Source organism: Pseudopipra pipra, chromosome 11, assembly GCF_036250125.1.
Source record: "Pseudopipra pipra isolate bDixPip1 chromosome 11, bDixPip1.hap1, whole genome shotgun sequence".
In the NCBI taxonomy this organism is placed as follows: Eukaryota; Metazoa; Chordata; class Aves; order Passeriformes; family Pipridae; genus Pseudopipra; species Pseudopipra pipra.
This window is the reverse complement of record NC_087559.1, coordinates 4,386,172-4,407,500: the sequence shown is the minus strand read 5'-3', so window position 1 is coordinate 4,407,500 and position 21,329 is coordinate 4,386,172. Positions and strand designations below refer to the sequence as shown.

At 43.6% G+C, this 21,329-nt stretch overlaps 1 protein-coding gene across 12 annotated transcripts in view; it reads right to left on the bottom strand.

Moving 5' to 3' along the window:
* Nucleotides 1-21,329, bottom strand: part of FOXP1 (forkhead box P1) — a 382,295-nt gene that overhangs the window by 189,118 nt on the left and 171,848 nt on the right. The window contains exon 1 of one of the 12 annotated variants that reach the window (XM_064667190.1): nucleotides 9,333-9,454. The exons of the other annotated variants lie outside the window; for them this stretch is intronic. The gene's annotated coding sequence lies outside the window, so the exon portion shown is untranslated. Of the gene's footprint in view, nucleotides 1-9,332; nucleotides 9,455-21,329 lie in introns of those variants that run through there. 12 annotated transcript variants of the gene reach the window in all.

Here is a 21,329-nt window from a genome sequence, read left to right as displayed (position 1 = left end):
AGCAGGGAGGCCAAAGCCCCCCCCCACTCATTGGAGAGTTTACTACAGGGATGAGTGTGATGGGGCCAAGGGCACACTGAAGCATTTACTGGTTCCAAATGACCCAGCTAGCATGACTGGAAAAGACAAGGAGCTGGGATAAGGCACCCATGTCCTTCGCTGTGCCTCTAAGCCACTCGCCCACCTGCGGGAAGGGAACAGGATGAGGAAGCTATTTTCAGCCCAAGTATCTGGAGCTTACAAACACGCGCTGAAAATGCAATGCCTTATCAAAACAGGTGAGAGCCAATGCCAGCTGACGTTCCCATTCCTCTGAAGAACTCAGCCACGAGACTGTTTTTTTAATTATTATTTTTGAACGGAATATTTACATGTCTTACTCTAAATAGGCTCTGGCATTTCTGCAAAGGGACCAACTGCATGACCTCGTGGTTTTGAAGAGTGATGGGATCAGTCCAGCTGCCCTCGCCTTTGCTCTGGAGAGGCCTCTGTAGCAAGGCAGGCAGACCACAGGGAACGGCTTCAGGAGGCACAGGCCCTTACAAATACGGTATTTTCTCCAAGGAATCAGGAGGGAAGAAGATGGCTGTGGCAAAAAGGCCAAGGAACAAGAGAAGTTCCTGGGCAAGACCCAGAGAGGGGAAGCGAGGGTGAGCCCAGCCTGCAGAAGGGTTTACGTTCCCTTTGAAGAGAAATATTCAGGCTGTCAGGTAAAACCGAGGATCTAACCTGTGGGAGGACAGAAGATGCTACCTTGAAGAATCTGACTATTACAGGATTAACAGCTACAGTCCCTCCCTCAGAGGACACCGAATGCCAAAATCTGGCCTGAGGGTTTTAGGTGGTGAGGTTTGTCCAGGCGTGTCAGTAGGAACTCTACAACATACAGAGAAGAACACTGTCCAAACCTGTATTATCTAAACATAGGTGCCTCTAAAATACTAAACATTTCTTTTAGGGGATAAGAAAAAACAGAGAGAAATACGAAGCCAAAATACACACATTTCTTTTGGGAGTAAAACGTGCCCCTCAAACACTTGAATTCTACTGTACAATGTATTTATACCATGTTTAAGAAACATTTGTCAAGCATACAAAAATCCCCAGAAGTTCACTGTCACACAGCTTAATTCCTTATATTCTGCCTACATGCACATATAGGGCCAGTTTGTTAGGGGGTGGAGGTGTGTAGCAAAGCACAATCTAGCGAGACATGACACCATAACGGTGAACAATAAAAGCAAGCGCAGCATATGTGCTGGACATTTGGTGAAAATAACCCAGCCACAGCTCCGACTTCGGTACATTTTCCTGTGCGGAAGTTGGTAATTCAGTTTCTGCTCTGATTCAGCTCAGCCAACAATTAAGTTGCTCACAATCTCCCTGATCATTATTTATTGCAGAATTCTGATATTCTAGGAAATACATCTTTACTTTTCAATGCTGTTTTTACATAGAGCCCAAGAAGCTGAAATCTGGGGATTTTCTTCTTTTCCTTCTCTTCATCTTTTAAGTTTTTTTCCCCATCTAGATGCTAGGATTTTCCCTGGCTCTAAGTTCTGAAATTGTAGCAATAATTATATTTCCTATTTTATTACTTGTAATTGCCCCTTTGATCAGAATCCTATGCCATTTAACCACATTTATATGGTCATCCTGCACATGGGTTCTAAATACAGAATGAGTAGTTTTCTAAGGGAAGACTACAGGAGCTGGGTTTCCCTTTACTGCACACACATGGAAAACCATACATTTGGCACCAATTTAGCTTATTATCATTTCATTCTTCCTTTTCATATTTGTTTCATTGTAAAAGCAATATAAAACTCCACATTCACTGGGAAAGACTGCTCATTCCTTAGTACTGGCTTCCTTCATCCAGCCTGTAGCACATCCACCCTGACTCAATCTTGCCTTTGCAAAAGGACACACCAACAAACACATGAAATATCCCACAGCTGGCAGAGCTGAACTGTGGGTCTCTAAGCTTTGCTGATCACACACTGTAAGCCTTACCTCAGTGTGAAGCCTAGGAAACTTTTCATGCATAGCCCTTTTGTTCCTCCCACTGTCCAAGAGTTTGCAAAGACACAGACCAGCCTCCCCAGCTGGCAGATTGCCTCCAGGGAGGGCTCTCTCACACAGGCCTGTGCAAGAAGGACAAGACTGGCTGCCTCATCTCTGACAGCTCTGGCCTTGGCCACCAAGCACACAGTTGTTGGAGCCACATCAAGAAGCTCTCCTTGACTGTGGCTGCCCTTTGTGCACCGTATCTCAACAGCAGAAGAGCACAGTGCCCTCACCCCAGGTAAAACAGAGGACCGTTGCCAGGGGCCATATGGCTCTTAATAATGGTAAAACCCTGACAGACTCCAGAGAACTCAGACCTGCTTTTGATTTAGGCTACGCACCTGAAAGCAGCATTTGTTTCACTCAGCTTCCTCAAAGTGATGATCTCAGGAACCTATATAACCAGCCCAGCTCAAGAATTTGCAGTTCTTCAGAAAAAAGAACATGAAGCCAATGTGAAGCCAAATTCAACACAATCAGAGCAGAAGACTTACACCTGGCGCAGGCAGACATCACAGGGAAGAGCCAGTGATGCCACAGCATGTGCCTACCTACACTGCTTGCTCCCTGCAGCCCCCAGTGGTGCTGGGGGATAACAGGAGCAAAGGAAGGGGCTGAGTGTGTAGTTTATCCCAAGTCCTTTTACTTACAAGCTTTGCTTGAGAGACTTCATTCTTCTGCTTAAGCATATTTGTTCTATGTGTTTTCATCACATTGCTTTGTCTTCTTAGCCAGTTTAGGCAGACATTCACATTCTCCAGTCACAGGAAAAACTGCTGCTGGAAGGGGGTACTGCAGCCAAAAGAACTAAAGGCTTAAAGATTAAAGAAACCCTAACAGCTACTTGACTTGTACTATTTTGTGTACACTCAAGACCAGTAGCAACAAAGCAGACTCACCTGGACTCCTAAAGCATCACCCTTTCCAGGACACTCTTTAGGTGAGCCAGTCACCTGCCACTGGGAACTGCTATAGGAGGCTCCCTCATCCTAGAAAAGCAGAGCATCTGTGGCTACTCCCCAAGGTTTCTCATCACAGATACCCGTCCACCATCTACAGCCATGAAAAGACGTGTTTACAAATAGGAACAAACTGGCACACATGGGAACAGGGCATCTTTACACTCCAAAACTTCAAGTCAATTTGGTTCAGTCAAATTTGAAAGGGGCAGCAGCTTGGCACTTGGGGTAATTTCAGTGACAGAAAACTCTTCTCCTTAGCCACTGGTAAATACAATCACAAATTCCTAGAGCTTTTTCTCTGGATACCAGTAGGAGACTATGCTGAAAAACACCACAGAGATAGAGATCAGAGGTCTATTTTTGTTTCTATGTCTTGACGACCATGACTTTGATGGGGTAAGTATATTAACATATAATAAATTACTCTTTAATATGTTGTAGTTCTACAATTCTAGAGACAGGTTTGGTGGCTTTGCTCTCAACCACATTCCTGTAAAGAAACACTTGTTCTGCTGGAAAAGGGTAAGAACAAAGCTGTTTGTAAACAAAGCTGGAAAAAGGAGAAATCCATCTCCCACAAAGCTCAGAACTCCCTGAAATAATTTTCTGCAGAGAGCTACCATTACTCAAGGTGAAAAATTTCTTTAAACCCAGCAATCCTGAATTACACAGAATGCTCAAACAGGGCTGCACAGTACTGCTCTGAACTGGTATCACTTTTAATTTCCCACCTGATTGGGTTGAAAAGGTTCATATGTTGGAAAGTGTGGCAGGAGAAACTTACTGAAAATTGCAATCCAGGATCAGATTAAAGAGCAAGGATGATAAAGGGGAAATCTTCTTCATAAATGAGTTTCTTTATCCAGAATAAACTCAAAAGGTCCTGTGAGGGGAGGAAGGATATGTGTTTCATTAGGACAAAGAGAGTAGGGAAAACTATGCCTGAAAACTCCTTCGTGAAGACAACTCTTACAACATGGCTTCTTTAAGGGCAAGGTATTGAAACCACTTTGGAAAAAAAATACTTTTATCTCCCAAGAAGATTTAACACTGAAGTCCTGCACAGCACACCGCATCACCATTACATCCACAAAACACTAACAATCTCCAAAAGAGAGTCTCCCAGCCCAATTCCCAGTCCATCCTATTGTCATTGCCTGCTTGGGACAGAAATCCCTCCATGATCCGGGAGAGACATGTTCAGCATACCCATTCCTAGAGAAGCTGAAGACAAGACATCTCTTTTACAGCCTATGACAGCCCAGAGCAACAGATACATTATCTTTAGGAGGAAGACAAAGGGTTGAGCGATAGGGGTACTGCTTAAATAACTAAAGTCAAGAACTCTTTTTTTCATGAGCTTTAAAGGCTGAATTTTTCCAACATTATACTATATTATTTCTGACCTTCTGGAGTCCCTGGGGAGAACTTGTTCTGCATTGCCCTGTGCTGTGAGAAACCCTTTTGCTCCCTATGCCCTGGGTGGAGTCAGCTTGTACCCAGTTTCATCAGCAACCTGAACAGCTCCAGGCTCTGAGCACAAAGGGCAAGGGAATGGCTGCTGGGTTTTGTCTCCTGTGTGCACTCATGTACAAACCCAATGTCTAGTGTGACAGCCTCAGAGAAAGCACTGGGGAAGTCTTTCCTTTCCTGGACACATTTTGCTTCAGAAATGGGCCCCAAGATTTGACACTGCACTCTGATGTAGTCCACTCTAAGGAAGTAGATGGCAGGTATCACCTTCTTAGCTCTGGTGTTATGGGCAAAAAGCAAAGGCTCTGTGAAAGCCAAGACCACGTCATGCTTCGTGTTTGTACTTGTCTCCATGGATGCTCTTCCTCTCACCAGCCATGCGTAGAAGAGATGTAGGAGAACTGAAATCCTACATGTCAGTGTACCTGGTGGACCAGTGGGCTTGTTGGGAACGAGTCCTATGGTTTTGACCAAGAAATAGGAAGTACAAATTCAACAGGGCAGTTAGATCACCCTCATGCAGCGCCTCACTGCAGCATGGCCCAGCCAGCGCTCGTGCATGGTCAGGATACCATGGAATGGCTGCTGGAAAACAAGATGGCATGTGAGAAATGCAGAACTGAAACCAAGAGTGGGCGACAACCATAAAAACCGAAGTCTCATTAAACGCTGGACAGTTGGTAAGTGAGGACCCTCCCACCTGTGTGCTGTGCACCGTACGGGGCGTGGGCAGGGGTGACGCACGTGCTTTGGAAATCAGCGGTTCTTACACTGCTCACCCAGGAAGTTATTAACTTGCATGTTTGTGGGCAACTGCACAAGCTATTTTTGGTCATGGGACCCTGTGTAAGGAAAGGATTGCAAGGTTTTAATAATCATCTTTAGTTAACTTGGTTACCCACACAACAATGACTTTCTGAGAGGCCAACTGCTGCGAAAAACTTGAGACGAGCTTTACTTCCAGAGGTATTAAACTATGAAAATATCTAACCATAATAGTAAGCAGCTATAAAAAGAGCCCTGTTTATTTCACATGATTTCTTTGTATGCCACAGTGTTATGAGAATACTTCAGCTCACTGACAACATGGTAAATTGGAAAAGATTAACTATTTAAGTCAGCACTTACACAGTTCATTTTTGCTTGGTGTCGGTGACTGTTCTCCTTTCCCAACCCAAGATTTCACCAGTATCAGTATTCTTACAAATTTAAATACGAAATTAACCTGATACTAAGATCAACTCATGTAGGGAGCACGAGAGGAGAAACTGGGGAATAAATAAAAAAAAAACAACAACCCAACCAATAATGCAGACTTCAGTTCTGTGTTGCTGTACATCATGCAGGTAGATCTGGAGATCACATACCCAATCTGAGAAATAATCTGGTATCTCCATAATATTGCAAATTGTATCCAGTAACTTTTTTGCAACAGTGGAGTATCACAGAATATCCTACACAGAAGGTCAAACGTTGTACTACAGGGCTATGATGGTGTTTTACCTCATTCCTGAGAAATGCCATGAGGCCTTATCAAATCCCATTCTCTATTTAGGGTACACCAAGAAAAAGGGGGAAAAAAATAAAGATTGCATTTGTTTCTGGGAAGACCCACACCTCTCCATGGAGAGGACACTTCCACCCTTGTTAATCCCAGCTTCTTAAAGCAACACTCAGTAAGATAATGAATCCTTTAAATGTTACATCTTGTGTCTTGCATTATTGTGGTGCAGCAACTCTCCACATCAAACAGTCATCAGCACTATTACAAAGTGGGCTTATAAGAGACTGGCTGAAAAGGCGCTGTGTGAAAAGAAGTGGAAAATTAAAGCTGAAGCAGTCGAAGAAAGGGCTTAATTTACTGGCATGTACAGTATGCAAATGAGATTACTCTCAGCTTAACTGCATCATTTATGTCCATAATAACGGCATCATCATTACAGGGCTCAAATTAAATTACACCATAATTAGCATATCAAAGTGATTGGTTAAAGTTTAAAACAAATACCCAATTTTGTTAATGAACAGCTGTAATTGTCATGTACACTTCAATGAAAACTCCCTAAACAAATATATGTTTTAGAACAGAGAAAGATTTTGAAGCAGACAGGTCTGTGGCAGAGGTAAATTGCCTAAAAAAGAATGACACAGACTATTCTATTAATGTTAATATATGCTCATCGTTTTCAGGTAATAAAACATTCTATCAAAACAAGCCTTCGCTTCGCATTTTTTGCCTCTCAAACTCCACCACCACACTGGGAAGTGTCAGCAGGAAGAGATGCCGGCCGTGCCCAGCCTGCCCCACGCACACGTGGAGAGGGGGAGGAAGGAGGAGGAGGAAGAAGAGGATGTCTCGCTAACTCTACCCTGTAGACCAGGGCTGGAGTAAGCTGATGACATGATAACACATTAGGCTGCCTACAATTCAATTTACTCTAATCTAATCACATCTACGCAGCAGTTCCAGAGGTGGAACTGCACCAGAGAAGTTTTTGCTGTTCTTGTCTCATTAAAATAAATAGGGAGGTGGGACCGGAGGGTTTGTCACTGTCAGCCTGACAGCCAGCGACACATTTCCAAAGATCCATCACTACAAATGTACACAGCAAATATACAGTTAAAACACTCCTCAGGCAGAATGAGCTTTAACAGGGGAGCAAGTCTGCTCTGTGGTATTTTAACAGTACAGGTGAGCTCTACCACGCTTGGGGTTGGCAGGAACCACAAGGGGACCAGGCCAAAGAAGCCTGGTGTCACCTCACACACATGGGGTAATATAATCCCTCTACATCCCCCAAAAATATTCACACTGATATATTTGCTTATGTATTACCCGATACTATAGGATGCGACATGGGGAAGTATATTTTGTGCTAAAATTGGGAATGCACTTTCAAATATACTTAACAAGGAAATTGAATGTCTTATTAAATCCGTATTATCAAAACACTGTTCAAAAATTTAAAGAAAGTAGCTTTTCATTTTATTCATCGAGGAATCCATTAAAGCCTAAGCTCTGAAGTAGTATGTAAATTATGTGCCTTTCAAGGTAGAGCTAGGGCAAATTCACTCCATCAACTAATGATGAACCTCATTATGTGCAGGGAGTATTCATAATGAGGAAACAAGCCACCCGCCATTCCATGTTCTAACATAAATCCCTGTAAAATGTGAATATCTCCACGTCTAATTAAAGGCTACTAATTCCTATCATCCCCTACACAGCCCAAAAAGCAAAAACTAGAAATGTGTTTAAAAAGAAACCCTTTGATTTTACAAAACACATTTATTTGTGTTTACCATTCATGAGTTGCAATGTATTTTCTTTTTTAGAAAAATAAATCCCAGTGTTATAGAATAAAAGTTTGAGGGTACAAAAGTTTATTTACATTATCTGACTTGGTCTTACATTTTAAAAAGAGTTTCTGATTAGCACAGGTCAGGCTGCACAGCTTGAGAGAAAAATAAATAAAAAAGTAGAGAAAAGAAATCTCCAGGAATATGTAAGAAATATTTTAGTGTTAAAAAAAAAGGGGGGGAGGAAAAAAAAAAGAAGGAAAGAACAGCTTTGCTATCGAGGTTTGCTCTGGAACTAAGACTTCCTAAAAAAAAAATAAATCTGGAGATCTCATAATAACTGGAGAAGGCAGGCAGCAGAGGCAGGAAGAGGGAGAGCCAATTAAGCAACCGAGTACACAACAGGTATTTAAAAGATTTTTTGAATGATACTCAATTTAGGAAGGAGCTGCTTCCCTTTCAAAATCCCGTAAGAATTAGGGATTGAAGACAACACTGCTTAATGCAGGCTGGAAGAAAAGTGCTCTTCCACAGACTTACCTAGATTTGATATTTATACCTACAAGCGCAGCGTCCACTCCTACGATCAAAACCATATCTCTTATTAAGTTACATAATACCCATCCTATGCATCGCTTTGAATTCATTTGCTCCTGCACTGAATTATGGATTTGCTCTCTGTACTTCCCGGCATAGAAGTGGACAGGTTTGCCGCCTCCCCTGAACAGAAGACGCATCACTGTTTCTTTCTTACTGCTCTGTATTAATATTTTCCTACGTGTTCAAAACAAACCGAGAAGCACAGCAAAACCTGAGAACGTTTCAGTTTGGAGAAGAAAAGCATCCACCGAAGCTGAGCAACACACAGAATTAAAGAAGAATAAAAAAAGAAGAAAAATAATGGCATAAAGGGCTGGTTTAAAGCAACGTGATAACTCCTCGCAGGGCACGGAAGCACTTGGACAGTCGCAGAAAAGGCTGTGGTACCTTCGGATTATGTCAACCGAAAAGTTGAAATCCTCGTGTAAAAATACCCCTCACGTCTCATCCCTAGAAAAGCTTATTTAGGATTCATAGAAATTCATAGCCGCTAAGAGGAATATGTGCACATAAAAATCACAAATGCAAAAAAAAAAAAAAAAAAAAGGAGGAAGAAGAAAAAATAAATATTTAAAAGAATAAAATAAAGCACACAGATTAAACTATTTTAGCAACGCAGTTTTCTAGAAATAGCTGGGCATTTTACGGGGGGAGGGGAGATGGCGGGGGGGGGGGAGGATCCGGCTTCTTTAAGTTGCATAAAAATAAAACTACGCTGCGCTGCTCCCCTGCCCGCCCCGCGGCTCCGCCGGGCTGTGCCGGTGGGGTGGCGGTGCTGGGCTGGGTTGTTTTTTTGTTGGTTTTTTTTTTTATTCCCCCCCCCCCCTCTCTCTCCTTCTCCTTTTAGGTCAACCAGTCATGCACTGGGAAGACAACCCTCCAAAAATAACTTGTCCCTCCCCCGGAGCGCGGAGTTGAACAACCTACCTTTGTTCTGGCGCTGCAGATAAGAAGCGGCTCCGCGGCGGGAGCCGCCGCCGCCGCGGCGCGGGGCGGCCCGGGGGGCTCGGCCGGCGGCACCTGGGGCAGCGCCGGCTGCGCGGCCGCGGAGCTCCCGCCGCGCCCCGTCCCGGTCCGCGGGCACCGCCGGGAGCCGCCCCGCCGCCCCCCCAGCCCCGCCGGGCACCGCCGCGCAGGTTACACACGGCGGGGGCCGGGTGCCGGGAAGGAAGAGTTCGGCAGGATTTATTTGACACTTATTTTCCGGGCAGCCCTTTTGTGGAGTTGCGCCGTTTGTTTCTTATTGTCTGAGCAGCAGTTGGAAGCGTCTCCCCGAGGGGGCCCCTCAGCCCGGCTCGGCCGCTTTGACAGGGAGGTAACCATATTAGGATGTGTATGGCAAAGTAAACAATAACAGAGTTGCAATGAAATGGAATTTTTTTTTTTTCCTTCCAGCTAATGGTGTTGGTGTCAGTCCTGTTTTTAGCCTTTTCCCACTAGTTTTGTTTTCTGGCTTAAACGGCCCATCTCTTTTAAAAAAATTTTAAAAATACATTAAAAAAAATAAAATGAAAGAAGGGGGAGGCAAAGGGGGGTGAAGGGGAGAGGCAAGTGGTACCAGCTTCCCAACTGCTCACTGCGAGGCTGCTGGAAATGTTTTGGGTCGCAGTGGGGAGAGGGGGGAGAGCACTTTTAACATCCAAATAAAGACATGTCAGTTTAATCATTGGAAAAAAAAATACAATAACTCCCGCATGCATTGCCGAGACCCATGGTAGAATGAGGGAGTGAGTGGGGACAGGGAGGACAGGCACTAAAATTGCAATTTTGAAAGAGGGGGCAAGTAGATTAGAAAAGTCTAGTCGCGTTTTGCACAATCGCTGTGAACTGGTGGGATGAGCTAAGTTGTGCAAACCCCTGCAAGTCTGCTGGCTTTAAAGCTTTGAAATCACTGCTTTTACAGGATAGAGCACTTTAAGCAAATTGTAAAATGCAGGTGTCAAGTTATTCGGTTTAATCAGAAACAGAGCTCAGAGCAGCCGCCATGCAAAGGGTCCCCTACCAGCACAGTCGAGAGAAAAGTTCTGCAGCGAGAAAACACTCCCAAGTCAAACAATGTTATTTTAATACCTCGATTCCACGTCCTAAGCAAATCACCAAGAACAACAAGTGTAGCATCTCCTCGCAGCGAGGGATGAGGCAGCCGCTGGCAAGCGCTGCATGCCGAGGCTCAGCACTACAGCCAGTCTGCGAGGGGATCACAGCTAGAAGATGAAACAAGTTTACACGTCTTGGTGACGGCAGATTGGGGCAGCTCTCTGGTACAACAGTCCCACACAAGCTGTTGAGCTGTCTGCACCACCAGTGAGCATCCTCTGCCGCTCAACGGCCGGGAACATGGAGCGCGCCTCTGGAGAGGGCTGACGGGGATCGCTGATGCTCCCAGCCCGTACCAGGCACCAGTGTGATAAGAGACGCCACGAGGAGAGGTTGAAGGTAGATAGGCAAACAAAGTTGCTATGAGATCACATGCTTAATTTAGAACAAAGGCAATGTTTCTCTGACAAATATGATGCACACTTACCCTGCCAAATTCGCTTGTACTCGGCTAATCCACAGCGATCAGAACACCAGTGTTGACATCTAATGGTACCTGCAAGCATCTCTCAGCCTTTCCACATGGCGTAACCCTGCCCTGTTAACACGCTTTAAATTTTTCAACCATCTTGTTTAACCTAAACATCTATGAAATTACACAGCACGTTACTCATCCGTGCTGCGTGTGCGACCCCCCCCAACAAAAATAAGAAGTTAACTTAACACGCTGATATCAAAATCAATAAATCACACGACCAAGTAGCAGTTCAAAAGTTCAAAGACATGATGGCCAGTTCACTACGTCGCAGCACTCAACCAATAATAACTTGACTCCATCACTCCTCATAGTATAGACAATTTCATGGCATCATTTTCATTAGCCTGTCTCACTGAAAATTGCTAGCTATTTATGTATACGCTAAAATAAATTAGCCATTTCATCGAGCACCGTGATTCTTATAAAATACATTAACACAATACTCAATTTTCCAGTTGGAGTAAATAAATAAATCAATAAATTCAATACAGAGTAATTTTTTTTTTTTTATTGTGAAGCTTCAGCTCTCAGCATAAGTGTTTTTATTGGGTTTATTTGTTTCAATAAAAATTGAAATGGGCCAGTGATCTTAGCAGTAAGATCTGGGAAAAAAAAAAAAAAAACATCCCAGCCCTATCTAATATTAACAAAGTATGCTGTGCAGTTCAGCCAACTGGTAATACATAATTTTTGGTCAAAAATCATTTTCATTACAGTTATTAAACAGCCACTCGATTTTGAAGAGTTCTTCTCTCCCCTCATGACCCTTGATGAGGAGGGGCAGCATTTTGCAGCCCAGGAATAAGCCCCTGGGCTCCCCTGGAGGGGGCTCAGGTCCTGCCCAGCTCATTCTGCTGGGCTGGGGGGGCAACCTCATACCTGATGACCTTGGTGCTTTCATGGAGAAACCTGGCATGGAAAAGTTACCAGCACTCATGTTCACTATTTTTAAGCACTCACTGAATATTACATTTAGCATGGCTGTGGGTAGGGGCATTTGGCATCAAGGATAAGATGGCAGGACGGGAGGATGAAGAAACATGGGAGAAGAGTTCATGGATATCCCAAGAATTAAATCCTTGAAGAGAGCTGTTGACTCTGGCCCTGTAGGTCTGTGTTGCCCCATAACACATGACCAGTAGATCACAGGCTATTTGGTGATGACATCCTAATGGTACAACTCAGTGCATCCTTTGGGGACCTCAGATGCAGCTCAGAGGTGTAGCTCTCTACAGAGATGCACTCAGGCAGTTCCTCCCCCTGCCTTGGGTCAAACACTCATCATGTCAGGACTGGGCAACAGGACGATTCAGAATTTGGCCCAGCAAAATGCTCATACACAGGCAAGAACCCAAACTGCCCCAGTCCTCCTGCAACAGTAACAACAGAGCAACAGAGGTGACCCACCAACCCTCCAACAGTCTCATGGTCCCAGTAACACAGCGCTTCTCTGCAAGTCTAACGCTTCCATAACAAACCATCCACCTGCTCAGTGATGAGGACAAGAATCTGTAGGGAACCAGGAAGAAATAAAATACACCCCTTGTGACACGAATCCACTCTCAGCAGTGAAAAAACAAATGTATTAACTAACATGTACCATGTAAGCCCATAATGGCTCAACATAATTCCTTTAGAAAGGCTGCCTGTGAATAGCACACTTTGCAAACTGCTTGGTGCTAATAGGAGGGTACTTTTTGTTCATATTCACTCTTTAACCTAATCAGAAGAAAAGTAAATATCAGGTCCCAATTTTAATGACTGCCTATAAATAAAAGCTTTTACGCAAAATGCACAGTTTGCAAAGATAACGATTTTAAGTATGATGTCACTAGTGACCTCCTGAACTACATGGCACATGTCAGACAGACGTCTGTTTCTTAAATTGCAGTAATAAATTAGTAGCCACAGAATCAGTTCTGTCAAGAAAACGCGAAGCTTTCCTATTGAGATAAAAGTTTAATGACTGTTTCAGTTTAGGTTCATGAGTTAAGATTACTATTGATGAGGGGGACCAATGTAGAGACACTACATCTCCCTCCTCTTCCTCTCACTCCTGTGCAGTATTAGTTCACCCCAACAGGATCCAAGGCTCTGACACACGTGGAAGGCTTTCCTCTAACTTTACACTGATTAGAATATTAGTATTTTTGAATATGATACATGCATACTTGTACAGGTGTGACCACTAACACCATCCAACGTACCACGTCCCATCTCAATTACCTTGTTTTTAGTTACCAGTGAATTTGTCCAATTATAACCTTTTGCACTGAACTCTTCCCTTGCTGAGTTCTGCCACTGGCAAAAAACTCAATCCAAAACTCCCAAGGTACTCCTGAAAACAAGGAACACCCTGACCTACCCATGGTGAGCATCCCTGATCACCACTTTTTGGATAAGCCACCAAACTCCCACACATTGGAGCACAGACATGAAAACATGCAGGTAAAAGACTAGTGGGAGGTAGGTGGGTGGCACCATTCCCCACCTACTGCTTCGTGCTCTTCATCTCTGCCCCCCAGCCGGCAGGCAGGGGTACAGGAAGCCACCTGATTTGAATAGAGAGGAGACATCACCAGCTCAGGAGGCAGGAAAATGAGCAGACAGGGACAAGGAGGCCAAAGAAATGAACCATGACTGCCTGAGCATGTCACCTATCTCATACTGAGGCTTGGTTACATTTCCTATCCATTACAGAGAAACTAGAGAGTTTAGTCCAGTTTGGAGCATTTTTGGAGACCTGAAGCTTGGCCAACCTGAGATCAAGTTGTGTAGGTATACCCAAAGCAAAATCCCTGACTAGAGGGTGACCTTCCTCCTCATTTCCACATCCCTAAAACGTTGAAAATCCTAAGGCTGCTTGGCTATCTGGCGTTGTGTGTTCACACACTGCCAGGCAGTACCTACTTCTCTAATTCCTTTCTGAGTAACAGCTGCAAGGCCTTCGTGGAAGGTTCTGGATATAGAAAACTTCAGCCCAACAGGGCTGGCTTTTAGTCATATGGGGAACAACAAGGCTTTTTCAACAAGAGGTGTGGGTCGCTCTAGAAGAGTGACCTGCGTACAGCACTGGTAAAAAAGCTTTATGCCAAAAAACACCCCAATATGAACATAACTATGTAATGAGCTCCATGCAGGAGGGAGTAATTCATTGCCAAGGCTTTCCACATCTGACTAAGGGGTCCATGCCCTTCAGCAAACAAAGGCACATTGCCTTTTCCTCCTTTCATTCGCTCTAAAAGATAAAACCCAAAATACCCCTCACCGCCCCTGCTGCCCCAGCTGACCTGCCCACTCTGCAGGAGGGTGCAGGCAACACACTGAGTGCAGCACACGGTCCTTACAAGTTGTGTGTCCCACCTGGGAAGGGCAGGGCAGAGCCCTGTGGTGCTGCTGGGCCGTGCAGAGGCTCTTCTGCTCCAGTGCTCACAAAGATTTCTCGCCGGGCAGAGCTCCGGAGGAGCTTGAGCTTATGATAAGCAACAGCATACTTAACAGTTACATGTTACCGTTCATGATAATGCAATATTTCATTTGGGTGATTTAGAAGTCCCTCTTGACCAACTTACAGTGAGACACCAAACGCTTCATCAATCACAACCATTTTTATTCACAATCCAGTGCAAAAACTACAGGGAGAGTTGAATTTTCAGCAACTCATTGGGGAAGGGATTGCTACTAGCTCTGAAAATCCTCCTATCTCACCAATTTTTATGTTAGATTCAAATATATTTTCTTTCTAAGCAGCATTCCATTTTCCTGCCTCTCTCTGCCGCGTTTCTTATCGTGGCAGGGTGAAAGAGTATCCAATTTAATATCTGTTTTGCAGGACAGGAGATTTTTTCATATCTTATGCACTAAGGAAAGCTGCAGGGGATGGCTTAGCAGGCTGAGCATCAGGTTTTAAATACCTAGACTCCCTGGAACCACAGATCCCATCAGGTCGACTGAGCCCTTCATGTTTCTGGGGTAGATAAATTAAGTGTCATGCTGTTTACTTTGTCAGGATCTGTTCAATGAGGCCTCTGCAGTAAAGGTCCTGTCTGTTCTGCATGGAGCTGAAGGTTAAAGTCTTGTGGTTAAGACACAGCACCAGGTGACATCTTGATCTTACTAGCTCTTAATGGCAATTCTGCCATTTCTGTTAAGAAAGACAATTCAGAGATCTGCTCCCAAAACTTGCCGTAACATTACTGGGTGACTGAAATTTTTCAACGGCTTATCTGCCTCGATTTTGGTGACTGTAAAAGGGAAAAAAAAAATACATCTACACCTCCCAGATGTTTAATTCATAAGTTATACAAAACTGTCAGATCTATGGATGACAGAAGAGAGATATTCATCATTTTTACAGCCTGATTTCTGTGGTTGGAGGTAACCCTATGTTTCTGCAAAGTCATACCCTCTTCCCACTCCTCTGCACCACACGGAAGCAGTGGCCGAGCCCACCGTAATGGTTCACAACAGAAGCTTTTCAGAAAGAAATTGCTGGAGAGGACAGTGCAAAATAATCAGGAAAGACAAAATGTTAATAATAACAGTCACAAAATCAGATTTGACGGCCATGTGCAGAGGTACACACCCATTCTCACATACACAAAAATCTCCTCAACCTTGGACACCTAAGAGAGGTCCCTCCATCTCCAAAAGGTCTGATTCATGGAGAACAGACTCAGTGTTGAAGAAAACAGGATGGTTTGAGGAGAGCAGCTGGAAATATGCACTGGGAACCTATTCCTGGCCTTATTCTTTCCTTCTCAGCTACCATTATTTTAATAGATTTAGATACAGGGAAGATTCTGGGAAAAGTGGGTGAACGGAAATAAAATGTAACAATAGGAAAAAATTGAGTTCTTCAACATAATTTCCCTTTTAAGCAGAAATTAAGCAGAAAACATATTTCCTTTTGCATTGGTTAGGGAAAGGACTGTCTTTTGATTTGTTTCCACAAGAGCTGACAGTACACATTCCCTGCTTAGGGTACTAGAAATAATCATTATCACTCCAAAAATGTGTGTTCTGATGATGTACCAAATGTTAAATGTGGCTGCTAGCTGTACTGGCTGCAATTCCTTCTCAGGTGGTTTAGCACAACTCCCACATTTTTCCTCCCAAACTACCCAAGAACCTGCTGGAGCTCCAGCTTACGGACATTTCGGGGCTGGAGTAAGTGACAAGGAACAGTCCTTCAGCTCTATTTACACATTATCACATTCAGACTGTTTTTCAATGGTTTTGGCTAACCAGCGAACACGGTATCGAGCCATTTTTTGAAAACACCTAATATTCAAGCTAAGATATCCAATATTGCAAAGATACTATTTGCACTGCAGAGGGGAAAACTTCATCAAGGAAAGGAACCAGACAAATAAGTCTGGGTAAGGCCTTTTTTTACTGCAGTGCTTTGTACATTTGTTTCTTAGAGGCACGGCAAAGACCTTTAGAAAAGGTGATCAAGATATTCCCTGGCAAACCTTTGCAAACCAACCAAACCCAGCCCAACCAGCAGAAAGTGCTAAAAAGAACAAGGACTTTGCCCCAAATCCATCTATTGATCCTGGAATCTCAGTATCCATAAGTTTTCAACACCTTGGTTAAGGATGTGCAGTTCTACCCTACATATTCCAGCTGTGGCAGGGGACAGAGCTAAAGGAGAAAAAACAAGGCAGTCCAGGGGATGGCTGTGCAGTAAAACTAAGCCTGTTAAAACAGCTTCTCTTCCAAAACTGCTTTAAAATAATTATTACAGCACCTTGTTAGCCTGCTCTTTAAAGTAAGTTGGACAAGAACATAAACAAACACCTGACCAAATTTCTGTCTCCTACAAAGCCCTTGCAAGGTGGCTGGCTGGCAGGTGTGTCTCCACACAGAGGAGAATGTCTCCACTCACAGAACATCATAAATCCTTAAGGAAAAAGGGTGGGAGCAAGAAGATGGAGGTGCATTGCTCTCCCAGACATACATCTCTTGGCCCTGGGGACACAGAGTCAGTGCTGCAGCTCTGCCCTTCCATCTCTCTCAGCTCAGTCTAAGGAGATGCCCTCCATATTCCCACCTGCCCCCTTTGTGCTCTTTGCTGAGGAAAACTCAACTGGCCCAAAGAGTTCCTGGCTGCTGCAGGCACTGACAGCTCTTTTAGCAAATAGGCAAATCCTTCATGTCCAGCATGTCCCTGAATGCACTGAACCATGTCCAGAGAGCCTGGCTACAGGTCCCAGCTCAGGGAGTGAAGCAGAAAAAATAATCATTGGCCTTGACTCCAAGCTCCTGTTTCAGTGCTCCAAGTCACTGCTGGTCAGCAAGGAGACTTTCAGATGTGCTGGTGTGTTCAGAGGAAAAAAAGCTAGAATAAAAAGCAGGAGTCAGGGCTGTGCCTCCTATCCCAAGGGTGAGCCAGAATGCTCTCCCTGGCAGTGGGCTCCCAACAGGGCTCTCTGATGGCTGGTCACACCCGCTACTTCAAATCAACAAGCAAACCAAAGTGAAAAATGTAAAGGACAAGGTGAATTTTAGATGAAAGTGAAATACCCTTCCTATCCGGTCTGAGGGGTAGAGGATGAAACAGGATGGAACTGGTTTGGTTTAAAGCTGTAAAAGAATCACAGGGAGAGAGCACTTACGGAGAAATGTATTTTCATGTAAACTTTTATGCGGCCATCCCTTGTAGCTGGACATCAGGAAAGATGTTAATAAACATCATCAGGAGGACAAAAACACAGTAAAAAAAAAGAAATCATACCACAAACCCATCTCTTCCAAGCTCTTCGAAATAGCTCTGCAGCTATATACTGCAGGGAGCCGAGCACACTCAGATACAAGTTTGCATCTTAAACGTAAGCACACATACATACAAACAAGGTTTTGCAGATATTTGTTAGCTGTACTACAAGATTTTCCAGGGCTGGTGCTGCAGCTTATGTTACCATGCTTTTATATAGCTGCAGATCAGCCCCCTAAGAAGCAGCCTTGGAGAGAAGCTGAAATAGTGACAGTTTGTGTTGCTGGGGATATTTCTGAGACGCAGTTGCTGTTTACTGTGTTTCTATTTCCAATCAAGCTGCAAAGTCCACCCATAAAACATGAGGAGGCATTTCTTTGGGTGTGGGACAGTGCAACACACACACAAGGAGGACAAGCTCTTCAGCTGCTATGCCTGGGCAGAGCTCCACCAAAATACTCTCAGTCTGATCTACAGCAGAGTATTTGGCCCATGAAGAAGAAAACTATATTCAAAGTCCCCAGTTACGAGGCTTCTCTCAGTATATATTTATGCACAAAGCTCAAATAATTTAATACCACGCCTCACTAATCATGTGAATGCACAATTCTTGCAGGGGCAAATGGTTCTTTTATCTCGTGCACCTCTTGTTCTCGGCTGGAAAAGGTGCCTCAGAATCTTACTGGCACTTTTAAAGATGGCATCTACCTATCTGTGGCATATACAGTCCAACGGGATTCATCGTAGACACCCCAGGAGAGATTACCTATTCTACAAGGAGTCAAAAACTACTCCTAGTGATGGCAAACCACAGCCTGTGGCCTGTTGGACAACCTCATTCGACTTCAAAGGAAAATTAACTCATACACTCTGGGGTATGTTATCCTTGTTACACTCTTGTTACCCCATTAATGCTAATGATGGACCAAGCGTAAGAAAAATGCTACAAACACCTAAAACAAGTCAAGAATATGCAAAAGCATATGCAAAGGGATCTAAAGAGCATTTCAACATAACACAGTTTCCTTCTTTATTCCTTTCCCTAAGAGCAAGAGGCATGCAGGATTGCAAAAACATATAATTTGCCAACAAATGTACAAACTACAGCTCATGAAAAATAGTGAAATAAAGACTCAAAATTCAAGGCCAGTACAAGTTCATAACATGAACTGGAGATCAGAAAACTGGCTCCTAAAGAGAGAAAAAAAAAATTCCATTTTTTCCTAAGAAAACTATTTCCTACCAACTTTGAAAACAAGAATGCCTCCAGTGATCTGACTGGGCTGTGATGGTTTTGGCTTGGCTCCCTTGCCCCTCCTCAGCTGAGTGGCTAAATGTGAGTCTAACCATGAGGTTCAGGGGATTGTCTTCTTTTTATTAACCTTCCACTTCATGCTTCCAATTTTAGACAGCAGTAAAACCACCTTTCAGAAATTTCCCTTATTCTTAGTTACTCCTGAGGTGCGAGTTCATGTTTCTGTCCACATCTGTGATGCCAGACTATTGCAGAAGGACAACATTGAGTTAACATATTGGGGTTTGGCCTTTTTCTACTTTTCTTTGGATTTTTTATTTATTTTTTAGAACCATCACAAGAGCAGTTCAATGGCTCCAAAAATGCCACTCTTGCCCGAATTTTGACACCTAGACACAAAATGAAATAGAGAGATGATCTCTTAGATGCAGGATTTGCGATGACAACTTGCAACTGTCCGTTATGGTGGGGCAGTGTCATGACTAATTATTACCTTCGTTAGACACCCAGTGACAAGACAGGGCTGTCACCACAGCCCACCAACGCTTGTGAGTATGAAGTGAGATGGGGTGAGAATTGAAAGCGCCCTGACTGCTCCTGAAGAACCGTCCTCCTTCCAACCAGCTGCTCTTCCAAGCCACAGGACGCTTTCCAGCGTGGTTATGAGCTCCACCTCAGTCTGGGCTGTTCAAGATGAATCTTGTCTTTGAGCAAGTAAGAAAAATTCATAAGGGAGAAAATCAGATTTGGAAACTAAACGTTTTGTAATCTCCTGCCATGCAATTTGGCTTTCAGGCAAAATTCCAACCCTTTCAATAGCAAAACACCAGACAAATACACTGTCTTCCATCATCTCCTGGTGTATTAAGGCCAGAGTGTGATGTGATACCACACACATTTAAAAAGCTGTACAAGCAGAAGGGAGTGATGCACCCATGCACAGTGGTAGAGGAGACAGCAAACATACCACAGAAAAAATAAAACTGAGCCAAAATAACCACTTCTGTTACAACAAATCTATCTTCTTGTTCCCCTGCCGAATTGGGCATGGCTTTCCTGGCACAAAGAGCATCTGGGTGATCTGTGGTGCTGCTGTTGAGGTGACTCTCTCCATCAGGAAAGTCTGGAGCATCCAGCCTTTGGCCAAAGGAAGGGCACGAGACAAGGAGAAAAGAAACACCAGCAAAGCTGACCAGCAGCACTGAGCACGACAGGCTCTCGGGCATGACCGGGCTATTGCACTGCTCTTATCAGCACACACGAGTTCAAGGTCAGCCTTGATGCACTTACTGAAAACTGACACTGCCTGAGTCCTGCAGTCAGCACAGCTTCAAATCAAGGCTCCCAATTATTAGCAGTTATTTTGTTTATTATTACGGGGCCTCAGGACAAACAAAAGGAGCCCCATTGTGCTCAGCATCATACAGAAATGCTTAATTAGCCTTCTCATAGGTTGTTCCCTTGAGCTTCTTTCCAACGAGATATTTTCAAACATAAATAAATTCAAATTTCAGAATTCCAGAAATCAGCTCCTTGAAATTTGTTTCCATAAACAGCTATCACAACTTTGCCTTTCCAAATTTCAGCTGTACACCAAACACTCCACTCTTCTGTTTACTTTAAGAAAAAATTATATTTTAAAATATTGGTCCTTGGTATGTAAACAGATCTTTGCCATTTACTTAAAGGCTGGATTTGAACTCAAATTTTCTCTAAACTATATGAAAGTTGCAAAATCATTGGTTTTCTCTTTTTTCTCTCCTACAACTATGGTATTTACATATCAACAATATATACGACAAATGTATAGGAACATTCACAAATTATAAAAACAAATTAAAAGCTGAGTTTTAACTCCACAGAAACTGATCTATGAAATGTGAAGCCATGCTACAATATCATGAGTTCTGCAGGATAATGAAACCAGCACATAGCTAGATAAGAGCAGTACCAAGACACAAACAAGAGCTTGTGAAGGAAAAGTAAAACCTCAGACTTTCCACCTTCTCTGGAGGCATCTGGTCATGTACATTACTAGAGATGCCAAAGCAGTTGTACAACTGGTCCAGCTCACATACAAGCACTTGATGCTGCTCTTAACACTTGCTAAATTCAAAAGGTGAAAAAAGAAAGTGAGGAAAGAGGAAGGCAACCCATCCTTCTGAGAGCCATTCACCCACGGTATCCAATCTCCCCAACTTGTCAGTGGATGGATCCTGAGGACCAGACCATCACTTGAAAGCAGTTTATGACCATTTTCAAATGCAAATACTTTCTACAGAGTCTCCACCTCACTCTGATTTGTACCAATAATTTATAGGTCACCAGCTATTACATCCTATTATCTAACCCTTCAGACTCTGCTTTATTTCT